The 11405-nt window shown below is 46.4% G+C and overlaps 1 protein-coding gene across 1 annotated transcript in view; it reads left to right on the forward strand.

The window, feature by feature from the left end:
- Positions 1-11405, forward strand: part of LOC139047961 (BTB/POZ domain-containing protein 6-like) — a 190520-nt gene that overhangs the window by 54510 nt on the left and 124605 nt on the right. The window lies entirely within an intron of this gene.

The raw sequence follows: 11405 nt of genomic DNA on the forward strand, positions 1-11405 counted from the left end.
TGTATCCATCAGCAACACTTGGACGCTAATTCGTAGCACAGGGTTCAACGTCACGCACGTGGAATTCCGCAGGCAAATTGCAGAAAGCTACCTGATGCGATGGGACAATAAGCCTAGAGGGCCTGGTCAACGCAGAATCCCAAAGACTGGTGATGTCCTGACTGGTACAGGGCATGACCAAGTGGCCCACTTTGTAGCACCAATACCTAATGGCAAGAGGTGGAGGTCTGCATGAGATAATTGCAACAACGCGGTGCGCCCAAAACGTGCAAAGTATGACGTCGGCATGTGTATTCCATGATTTAAACCATATCACACTAAATAAGTGCTCGACTATTCGCTATGTATGTTTTTTGTGGCGTTTCATGGCTTGAAATAAATGTTTTTCACTTCGCGTATTTTGCTGTAGCGTAAGGGCCCAGCGTGACCATATGGTCACGGGCTATATTTCTAAAACTAATGAGGCAAGAGTAATAACTTTTTATATGTGAATTATTAGTATAAAGGTAAGCTAATATATTAGATTATTTCTAGATAGGAAGAAAAAAAAAAGAAACCGGTCCCTAATGGGTTAAGAGAACAACACCTTGGTGTCAAAATGAATCGGCAGTCCGCCACTACGCCATGCCTAATGGTACCTCGTGGCCTTCTAGTCTATGCGTGTCACTTCGCGCTACAATCCAATAATATGTTAGCGTACCAACTCGCCCAACTTTCTGTCCTTTTGCATGCCTCATAATCGCATTGTGTTTTGACCAAGTACAATCTCCATAATTGAATCAAAGTCGAACACTTCTGCCACGATGTGATGTGCCGAGCGAGGCAATGAGAAATGCATACTTTCCCGGAGGTTATGAACAATATCGCACCAGAACGCCTCAAGACTCTTTGTGTGCTTTGCCTAGCACGCGGAGAAACGAAAGGTGGTGCACCAAATGTGAACGTTCAACATCAACTCACCACTCTCACAATGCACTGAACGCTGAATAAATTAAACACTTGCCGCCGACGTCACCTCTAATTATCGTCGACCAAAGCAAACAGCACTGAAAGCTTCAATTACATCGATTCCCACAATGCGTGGGATCCGCATAATTATTTTTCTCAGGCCACTTTGTTGCTGTTACTGTCGTTCACAATGAAAGTTGCCCTCTCTTTTTTTTATATGTATAAAAATATGTATGACACTATACTGACAATGTTCGTATGCATTCGGTAATGAGATCCCTTGTATTATCTGTGTTGCATGTCGTCCTTTTGTCTTTTCGTCATTACGCTAACTTTCGTTGACCCATTGTGAAACTGACTGCGTAAAAGATTTACTGTATGACCTACTTGTATATGTACATGTCTTTTACGGATCCTTTATTATCTTGTCGAACGCTGGAATTTGTCCTGTATAGCACACGCTTATCGTGTACGAGGTTCCCGGTATTTCTCCTTTCGCTTGTACGAAAAGGGCACATGGTGCTAGGGGCCTAGTCAGGTGACTCACTACGCCACCTTGACCAATCAGGTGACTCACTGACTCACATCTCAACCTTCTTCTTTCAGCGCCTTGACAACCATGTACTCGCTTATTGTCAGATAAACGCATTGTCAATGCAGGTCAGCGGGGCCTTCCTCCATATTCTTTTCAGCCTTGCCTCCCGATATTCTTTTCTTGACACAATCTCGGGGAGCAATTTCCTTTCTGGTGCGCGACCCCTTTCCTCCTCTCTCAAACGCGTTTACTAAGGATCCCACGTGGGCGCATCGCTTTGCATTCTGCTGGCCAGAAAGCGTCGTGGATTCACACATCGTGGTTGTTACTCTTGTTCCGACATCGACGGTGCCAGTTCGTCCGCCAAACAGTCCGCGAACGGTGTACATCATCTCCTCAGCGTTGGGTAAGTCGTATTTTGCTGTTCTGGTTCGTCTTCTTTTTCAATAACAAGCTGCATGTACGCGAGAAGTGATTGAGGGGATGCACATAACAAACGAGCGAACAAGAGCTTAGATAATTAAGCAGTTAGTAGAAGGTGGCATGTTTCGAACCAACGTCTCGAACCGGAGTAAGACGGTGTACTTGATGACATACGCGTAGCTTTAAAACACTTGAAAAAAAAAGAAGGTACACGAACTCCTTTTTATTTTAGGTTTTCCCTGTACTTGTAATATCATTCTTTATTCGCGTAACGACTTCTGTCACAGATTTCAGCCATAGCACACCTTCTAAGTTGGTGCCCGGGAGTGTTTATTAGCGAACCGGAGAATGTATGCTAATTAGCGAACACCAACCAAGTAGATTCGTTAATTCTCACCTAACGATTACCGCCACGAAGAGCAATGAGTTGGACGCGAAGTCGCGAAAAAAAAAAAGAAAGGAAAGGTAGCGACGAATTTTTCGCTGTTGTCCGGTTAGAACAATCGTACGAGTGCAACAACTTCAAGTGTTCGATCAACAAGTTAACCTTTCCCTAACCATATCGGTTTCAGTCTAATTGTTGCTTTCTAATGAACCGACGCTTTCAACGCGTCGGTTCATTAGAAAGCAAGAATTAGAACGCAAGAAATATTTCAGCTTGCCCTCTGTGCACGTTGTTTGTTGTTTACATGTTTATTCGTGTTTGATGCGCGGCTAGCAAGTGGCGTAGCTGTTACATGCACCGGCTTGCCTCAAGCCTGTCGTGTTAGCGGTTCCAGAAACTCGCGTGCGGGGAAATGAAATTCGAATTCCCGGAAAAGATGAAGCGCCGTTTCCTATTTTTTTTTTCTGCAGCACTCTAGCAGCTTTGGTCATAGCACATCGAAAGGAAATTAAGAAGCTCCATTTTATTAGTAGGAGAAAATGATACTTCCTCCAATATATTTTTTTTCTAGAACGTCTGAATCAATCATTCGCCAAATTCCTAAAGGGACATCTGTGACAAACATGGTAGCACGTACGTTCGCGCTTAGGTGAAGCGGCGGGACTCCATTGCACGTTTTCGCCGAATTGGCGGTGGGGTGGCCTTTTGTCGCGGTAAGAGGAGGGGGGGGGGGGAGGGGCCAACAACTTGGACGTGATATCGCGGACAAAAAAACTGAAGCGACGAATTTTCATACCAGCAGAAAGCATGCGATAAACTACACGACGAAGAGAGGGACAGAGACCACCACAGCGCTGTGGCTATGTCCCTCTTTTCGTCCTGTTGTTTAGCACTGTTTTTCTGCTCGTAATCAGGAACCAACCAGCCCGATTGCGTACACTTTTTAATTTTCGTGGTTGTACGAATGAGCACAACCATACACCCGTAGCAAAAACTGAAATTGCGTCGCAAAAGTCAGCGCTTTAACCAGAGTGTGCTAGGTTCAGATTTATTACATTGTCGTTACCCGTAAAAATGACTTGCGTGTCACCATGATGGATGGATGGATGGATAGATGAATGAATAAGGCTGAAACACTTTAAATCGGGCGGCAGCACACGCCTCCTAGCCGTGACCAGTAATACATATTGTAGTGAGTGAAGGGTGACTCTTGCCTTGATTTTAGCCACCAATCAGATAACCTCCGTTTGGTTATTTATAACCGCTTAAAGTCTCTCTTTTTGCGCAACTGTCCCCAAACCCCAATGCATTGAAAAAAGTCCACCCGGTTGTTTCAAACTGTAGGGTGAAGCCCTCTATAGAAAATTAAAGATGTTCAGCTGTTTCCCCTTCCTCTCTACTCGCCCCACATGACGTATCTCTTAGCTCTTGACCCAAAACGTTTTAGACCGCAATACTTTTGTATTAGCTTCGTACAACAAAGCGCTTCCCCGTGAATTATCGTAGATATTTTCTATGGCGATTTCCTGTTTGAAAGTTCTGTATGTCCCCAGTGCTGCTTTCGTCTGCGTCCATGTTTTCCACAGACCACCTAGCTGTTTCTTTAACCTTTTTCTTGACCAATGTTTCTTGGCTCACTTCCCAGCTGTTGTCCAAATATATGCGTGACAATTTTTTGGTGGCGCTTCCTCCATTTCGTGTCAACATTCCTCGTGTACAAGCAACCGGAGACTTTCCTTGCCTACCGCTTTTCCGCCATTTCTCTCAATGGGTCCTCGAATTCTACCTTTGTGCTAGCTTCCCTTCTCTCGAATGATGTCCATCCCGTGTCACCCTGCACCCCCTGATTTTGTGCATCTCCGTGTGCTCCCAAATCAAGCCTGCCTACTCCTCGCTGCCTAATTTCCATCCTTGCTTGAACCTCTGATCTCATGCACAGGACCGCATTGCCCAAGTCAGACTACGTACCACCGCACCTTTCCAAATCCATCTCGCCACCTTGTACCTATTGTAATTCCACAGTGCCCTATTTTTCCTCACAGTTGTATTCATGCTACCTCTGGTGGTTACATATTTTTCATGTTGCAATAGGTACTCAGCTTCATTGCTTCCGGACGCCAGCGTTGAATTTTGTAGCGCCCCCCCCCCCCTCCCATCTGGTAGCTAGAAATCAATACAATTTCGTGGCTGTCGATGGCATGTCAGACCTAACAACGCACAATGAAGCAGGGTATCTCGATAATAACGATTAAAGATCGCCGATACTTTCTCTTCAGCGTGAGAGAAAGCAAAGGCTGGTTTTACCAATTTCTCGCTGTCACTGCGGAGGGGCAGTAGCAAGATGGAATCAAGTTTGAAGAGGGCAAACTGGTCGCTACCATGTTATCGTGCATTCACGTGATAACGGGCGGACCTATCGTTCACAAAACTACATGCCACTCCCCTCTCATTTCCGGAAGCCACCGCATTCGGAGACCGAGAGCTCTATTGTCGCCATTGAACGCCTTGTCAACCGGGCGCGTCGTTGGTTAACATCACTAGCTCTCGCTCTTCTTCGTTCTCTCTCTCTCTCTCTTGACGGACGCGAAAGCTTGGCACTGTAGACGGGTGTGTAGGATTCGCGGATAATAAAGGGGTACCGACATATTTCCAAGCATTTTTTTTTGTTTTAAGTGAAGATTCTATATATTTGCGCCCTAGAAAGAACTGTGTATGTCCTCAGAGCAGCATAAATGATGTAATATATCTTCTATTACACGTAAAACGTCAGTATATTTTTTCTTTAGTATAGTTGTCTACTACCTTAGCTTAGCGCAAAAAAAAAATGTACACTGGGAAACATCGTGCCAGCGACCCTTTAAGCAGCTTCCATTCAGTCGTCGTTGCGCGGAGGGCGATTAGGCACTGCGCAATTGACGGACTTGTGTGGTGTGTTGATGCCGGCCGTAATTCCCGCTGCACTGCACGCAACTGGGGAGAGCAAGCACGCGGCGAGGAGGAGAGAGCACCTGTGCTGGAGGGTAGCGAATTTCAGGTACAATGGCGCAGTGATGTGGGTACGGCGCTTGTCCCTGTGTGTCGCTTTCTTTGCATATATCTTCTAGTTCGCGCTGCTTTAATCTCATGGGGCAGTATAGGGACATTCGCGAAAAGATTTTTTTTTCTTAGGAACGCGCAATTGATTCCGCAGACTGACTGTGAGCTCGTACACGGTATATACGTTCATACACCACTCGAAAATATGCTACTCATTTCCGAGCAGGACTTTTATTTTGCAAAACCCGTGTAAGCGTTGCAAATTCATATATCAGCTTTGTACGCCTTGTGTGGTCTACCAGGTGTTGTTTCGAGAACTGTGATGCGGCGATTTTTAAAGCACGGTTCAGCATTTCTTTAAACCTAGCGTTTCAATTTTTTTTTACCACGGCAATTTTCGACACTTTCTTGCTAAGAAACATTCGAGGCGCTAAATCAAAATTATGTTTTCTCTCTCATTAAGTGCAAGAAATTTCATTCAACTTAGTCAAACAGCTGTCTCAAGAAACCATTTCTCCACTTTCTTATATTTGAGCCAGACGTGCACACGTTATAACCCGTAGTATAACGTATAATACAGAGTATAATACAGTATAGAATATAATATAATATAACGTGTAATATAACATGCACACGTTATGCAGAAAAATGTAACCAACTACACTTACTTCTTTCAAAATAGTAAATTATTAAGATTACTAATTACTGCCCCACGAAAAAAAACGGAGAAATTACTAAACAGTGACCGATTACCTCAAGGTTACTGTCCTCCCTACTTTCATTAAACTTGCACAAATATACAGTATACAGAACGAGCCGGGTATATTCCGTAATCCTTCCTCATTTTCTTGTGAACACATCCGCATCGACAATGAAAATTCGTTAAATGTGAGCCCCGCAGAGAAGGGCTGCGTATAGACGGTTTTATCGGCGAGGAGGAGAGAAGTGGTTCTTTCTTTTGGGGAAGGAGGAAAGGCTAGCACTATTTTTTGCAACCCACGCAGGAGCACGGCTCAACGCCAGCAGGGTGGGGGAGATGGGATTAAAAGAGAGAGAGGGTGGGAGGGAGAAAGGTACGGAGCCTCGAACCAGCCCACCGCGCTGCTCTTCTCCTCACACTGCTATTTGCGTATTTCGTTTTCTCTCAGCGGCAGCTTGGAAATGCAGCGGTTCAATTGCGAATTAGTGCGATTCTAACGCGTTATGTCTAGGATTTTTGCGATGGCAGACGACTAAAGGTCGACGGCAGCCGCAGCATCTGCCAAGACTGCAACTGCTCATCGAGATCAGCTGTTGCGACAGCAGCGATGCAGGAAACTCGTTTCGTATTCGCTCTGACACCAGAAAGGTGTTCGTCTTCCAAGAGAGAGAGAAAATAATGCAGAGAAAGGCAGGGAGGTTAACCAGAGGTAATTCCGGTTGGCTACCCTGCGCAGGGGGAAGGGTTAAGAGGGATAAAAAGAGAAACAGAGTAGAAGGGGGAGATAGAAAGGGAGACAAGCACAAACAAAGCGCGTACACTACAGAGCGGTAGGAGGCGGCATTCTTAGAGTCTGTCGTGAAGCCCCGTAGACCGCAAGAACCTTACTAGCGCGTGTAAGGCCTTCAACGCGGATGTCCTATCGGAGCATTGGCCTAAAGCTTTTAGTTCTGAAAGTGGACGATTGTCCAACTGGTCCAGTGCACTGCACATCACTTGTCTCTCAGCACTGTATCGCGGGCAGACACAGATAATGTGTGCGAGCGTCTCGTCGATGTTACATGTGTCGCACGTGGGGTTGTTGGCCATTCCTATGAGGAAAGCATAGGCGTTTGTAAAGGCAACACCTAGCCACAGACGGTAGAGCATGGTCTGTTCACGTCGTGGTAATCCAGGCGGGAGGTGCATCCGTATGTCCGGAGACAATGAACGCAACCGACACATGGTGAAAACATTTGAGTCCCACAGGGGCAAAATACACTCACGGGACATCAATCGCAACTCAGCCGCAGCGTCTGGTCGCGAAAACGGAATGACGACTCGCTGACCACTTTCATGTGCAGATCGGGCGGCTTCATCGGCGTGGTCATTCCCGCTGATGTTACTATGTCCTGGAAGCCACTGAAAGATTATGTCGTGTCCCTTGCCATACCTTTGATGATATATGTGCCGAATTTCTGAGGCCAGTTGTTCATTCGGTCCGTGGCGCATTGGGCTTCGTATGCACTCAAGGGCTGCCTTGGAGTCACTAAAGACTGTCCATTGTTGCGGAGGCTTCTGCTTAATGAAATCAAGTGCAGCATGGAGCGCCGCGAGTTCTGCACCCGTCGATGTGGTCACACATGAAGTTCTTAATTTGATTTCCTCAGATTGTGCCGGGATGATGACTGCAGCAGCAGAGCTGTTGAGTTTCACCGAACCATCTGTGTAGACATGTTGCCGGAATCTGTGCACGTTGTGAATGTGCTCCAATGTTGCTTGTTTCAAAGCTTGCAATGGCGCTCCAGCTTTTTTCCCGATTCCTGGAATTGTCAGTTGAACTTGGGGCTGGTGCAGACACCACAGTGGATCTGACAATCGTGTAGCGGGCGTAAATTCTGATGGCAAGTACGATTGATGTCTTGCAATAGTTTTAGCAAAGGTTGAAAGTGGCCTTTTTGCTGGCAAGCAAGCAAGATGGTGTGAGGGGATCCGAGTCAGGTGTCGGATGTGCGCTCTCAGGACATCTGTATCAATGTATACTGTCAAAGGAGCGTCTCTGGCTATGGCCACTGTCGCAATCGATGACGTTGTTTTGGGAAGACCGAGACAAGTCCTGAGTGCTTGGGCTTGCACGCTCTGGAGTTTGCGAATATTCGTAGTGCAAGTATTTCCTAATACAGGTAAGCTGTACCGCAGGAAGCCCAAAAACAGTGCTTTGTATAGCTGCAACATTGACGGTACTGTCGCGCCCCAGGACTTCCCGCCGAGAAACGCAAGAAGGTCCACAATGGCGGCCAAACGCTTTGTCATGTACGAGATGTGAGGGCTCCAAGACAAGTCTCTATCAATGATGACGCCAAGAAATCGGTGCGTTCGGCTATATCGTATAATTTGGTCATTAATCCGCAAAGCATAAGGAGCCATCGATTTGCGAGTAAAAGCAACGAGTGCACATTTCTCAGCGGAAAGCTCCAGGCCTTGTTTTCTTAGGTATCCTGACACAACCGTTGAGGCTTTTTGAAGTCGTGCGCGGACTTGTACACGTGTCACGCCTGAAGCCCATATGCAAATGCCGTCTGCATATACGGAGAGTTGAACGGTTTGCGGTAACGAATCAGCGAGACCAATGAGCACCAGGTTGAAAAGGGTAGGACTGAGTACTCCGCCTTGCGGTACACCACGACTGGTATAGCTAGGCTGCGTTGGTCCGTCTTCAGTCAAAATAAAAAGAGATCTCCCATTCAAATAGTTGCATATCCAGCGAAAGGTGCGTCCACCAATCCCTACAGCTTCTAAGGCGTCCAGTATTGCATGATGACCTACATTGTCGTACGCACCTTTAACGTCAAGGAATAGGGCCGCAGTGATTCGTTTCAGATGTTTCTGGTGTTGTACGTATGTTACCAGGTCGATAACGCTATCTATTGACGAGCGGCCACGTCGAAAACCAGCCATTACCTCTGGATAGACGTTGTAAAATTCCAAGTACCATTCTAACCGTGCGAGGATCATTCTCTCCATTACCTTGCCGACACAGCTGGCCAGTGCTATTGGACGGTAAGATGATAATTCCAACGGGGATTTGCCAGCCTTGAGGAGTGGAACAAGCCGACTGGATTTCCACGTTGTAGGGACCAGGCCGTCACGCCATGATGCGCTGTATAGGCCAAGAAGGGCATCTCTGGCTTCTTGACCAAGGTTTGCAAGCGCAGAGTATGTGATGCCATCGGGTCCTGGTGACGAAGATCGCCTGCACCCAGCAAGTGCGGCCTCCAGTTCTTCGAAGGAGAAAGCAGCGTCCATACGAGCATCTCGGGAGCAAGGGGGCACAATGGGAATAGGTGCGCAAGGTGAATACGTGAGCGCCGGACGCGCGATCCTTGCGCAGTAATCTTCGGCTACCTCGACTTCTCGGCGTCCTTGATGTAGGGCTAGAGACTTAAATGGACGACGCTGTTGAGGAGCTGATCGAAGTCCACGGATTGTTTTCCAAACAACCGACAGAGGTTTACGCGGGTCGAGGGACTCACAAAACGATTTCCAGCGTTGATTTTGCAATGCAGTAAGGCGACGCGACGTCTTCCAAGATGTTTCGAGATGCAAATGGGAAGGAGGAGGTTCCAGAGACGATGGATGTGGAGGGTTCTGAAGGTGCACTCGGCCAGCGTGTTATTACTGAAGTACTGTAGCGCCAAACAGACGACACAAGAAGAAGAGACATGGACGTGTCTCTTCTTCTTGTGTCGTCTGTTTGGCGCTACAGTACTTCAGTAATATGCACCAACTAGCCCAACAAAAAGTTCTGCGGCGTGTTATTGCACGCGATGGCAGCACCGTCTCTTGACCCCTTTTGTAACATACACTTGTACGCGGTGTTCTCGTTGACATTCTTAAGCGCAGCCGTTTTCTTTAAAATTAGAATTGATGCACGTTTACCGCATTCCTTGCGCACTGTTCCAAGCATATTCAACGCCAACTCATCCTTTCCTATTTGCGTGAAAGAGCAGCTTGGTACGACACCACGCAAAGCAAGTCCGCGGACGCCATTTTTGAGAAGGACGAAGCAGTACACTCAGGGAGGCTTACTTCGTGCCGACTACAGGGACGAATTTATACACTGTAAAATCACCTGTTTGTACTTTTTAAATGCAAATAATGTATGTGAGGGAGCACTGCATAATTTTTTGTCTGTGCGTTTTCATTCGAACAAGTGGAGAAGTCTATTTACAGTGTGATAGAGCCTCAGTAAATATTTTATGAAATAACGAAGCGAAATCGAGCAATATACCACCCTGCGACTTGTGCGGAAGCTTTCAAGCAAGAAAGTGGCGTCAAAACCTGTTGTCAAGGTCATTTACTCGTCAAACCGTTTTCCTAACTACGGCACCACATTTCGCTGCGCAAGAACCTGCGCTCGCGGGTCAGGTAGCCTTGGCTATGCTGCATGGAACTACTGAAACAGCGTATACGGTAACGAACGAACGTCTTGCTGATACGATTACGAACATTCTATGCCGTGATGCTCGGGTCTGGGTTCTCCAGGAAGCGAAATGCGTTATTGTTGCTGTGGCTAGAAGAATGCGTTCACGACAGATCCGTGAAACGATAAATGAAAAATCGTACTAGGTGATTTCCTGACACCAGCGTCCGAAGTGGCCATCGCTTGCGAACCTCCTCTCGGCGCACATTACTCGTTACCCATATAGATTCGAACCACAGATTGGCAAAGGACGCCAGCAAACGTTCTCGTTCCTTGAAAAGGTGTCCCAGTCTGTAACGTAGTTTAATATTATGCTGCATATTACTCAGCCGTGTAAATACCGTTCGTGCATTACAATAAAAAAAATAGGCGCACACGAATAAAGTAACATCAAACAGATTGAAGCATACGAGTTAACCAGTCGAAAGCTTCTCTGTATTTATTATAGCAGCCATACACTGCTACAAGCAAAGAATTCAGCAGCAGCTCTCATCATCCACGACGCGCGTATGAGTGTTATCACCTATAAACGCTTCCAGAAGAGAGAGAGAGAGAAATTTATTGAATGAGAAATCAGGTCGCATCTCCAAGAGAAGTGTGCAAACCTGTGAGGCCGCCACGTTGGGGTGATGCAGGCGTAGCGCTGCATGACGTCAGTTGTGGGAAGGATGTAACCCACGTAGATGTTTTCATTGGTTTATAGTTTCAGCCGAATTTAAGTTCTTGAATCTGAGTCGTCAGTCAGAGCTCGTTTCGCAAAAAAAAAAGATGTCACTGTTTACGTGTAATGGAGTAAATGAAAAAAGTAATTGAATTACGAGGAGTGTTACCGACTAAACAAAGTTATGGTTGAAGTACATTATTACCAAAAAGCGTCATTGATTACAAGTAAAAACGTATACGTAATTCGTTACGT

Source organism: Dermacentor albipictus, chromosome 7 (assembly GCF_038994185.2).
Source record: "Dermacentor albipictus isolate Rhodes 1998 colony chromosome 7, USDA_Dalb.pri_finalv2, whole genome shotgun sequence".
NCBI classification, from domain to species: Eukaryota; Metazoa; Arthropoda; class Arachnida; order Ixodida; family Ixodidae; genus Dermacentor; species Dermacentor albipictus.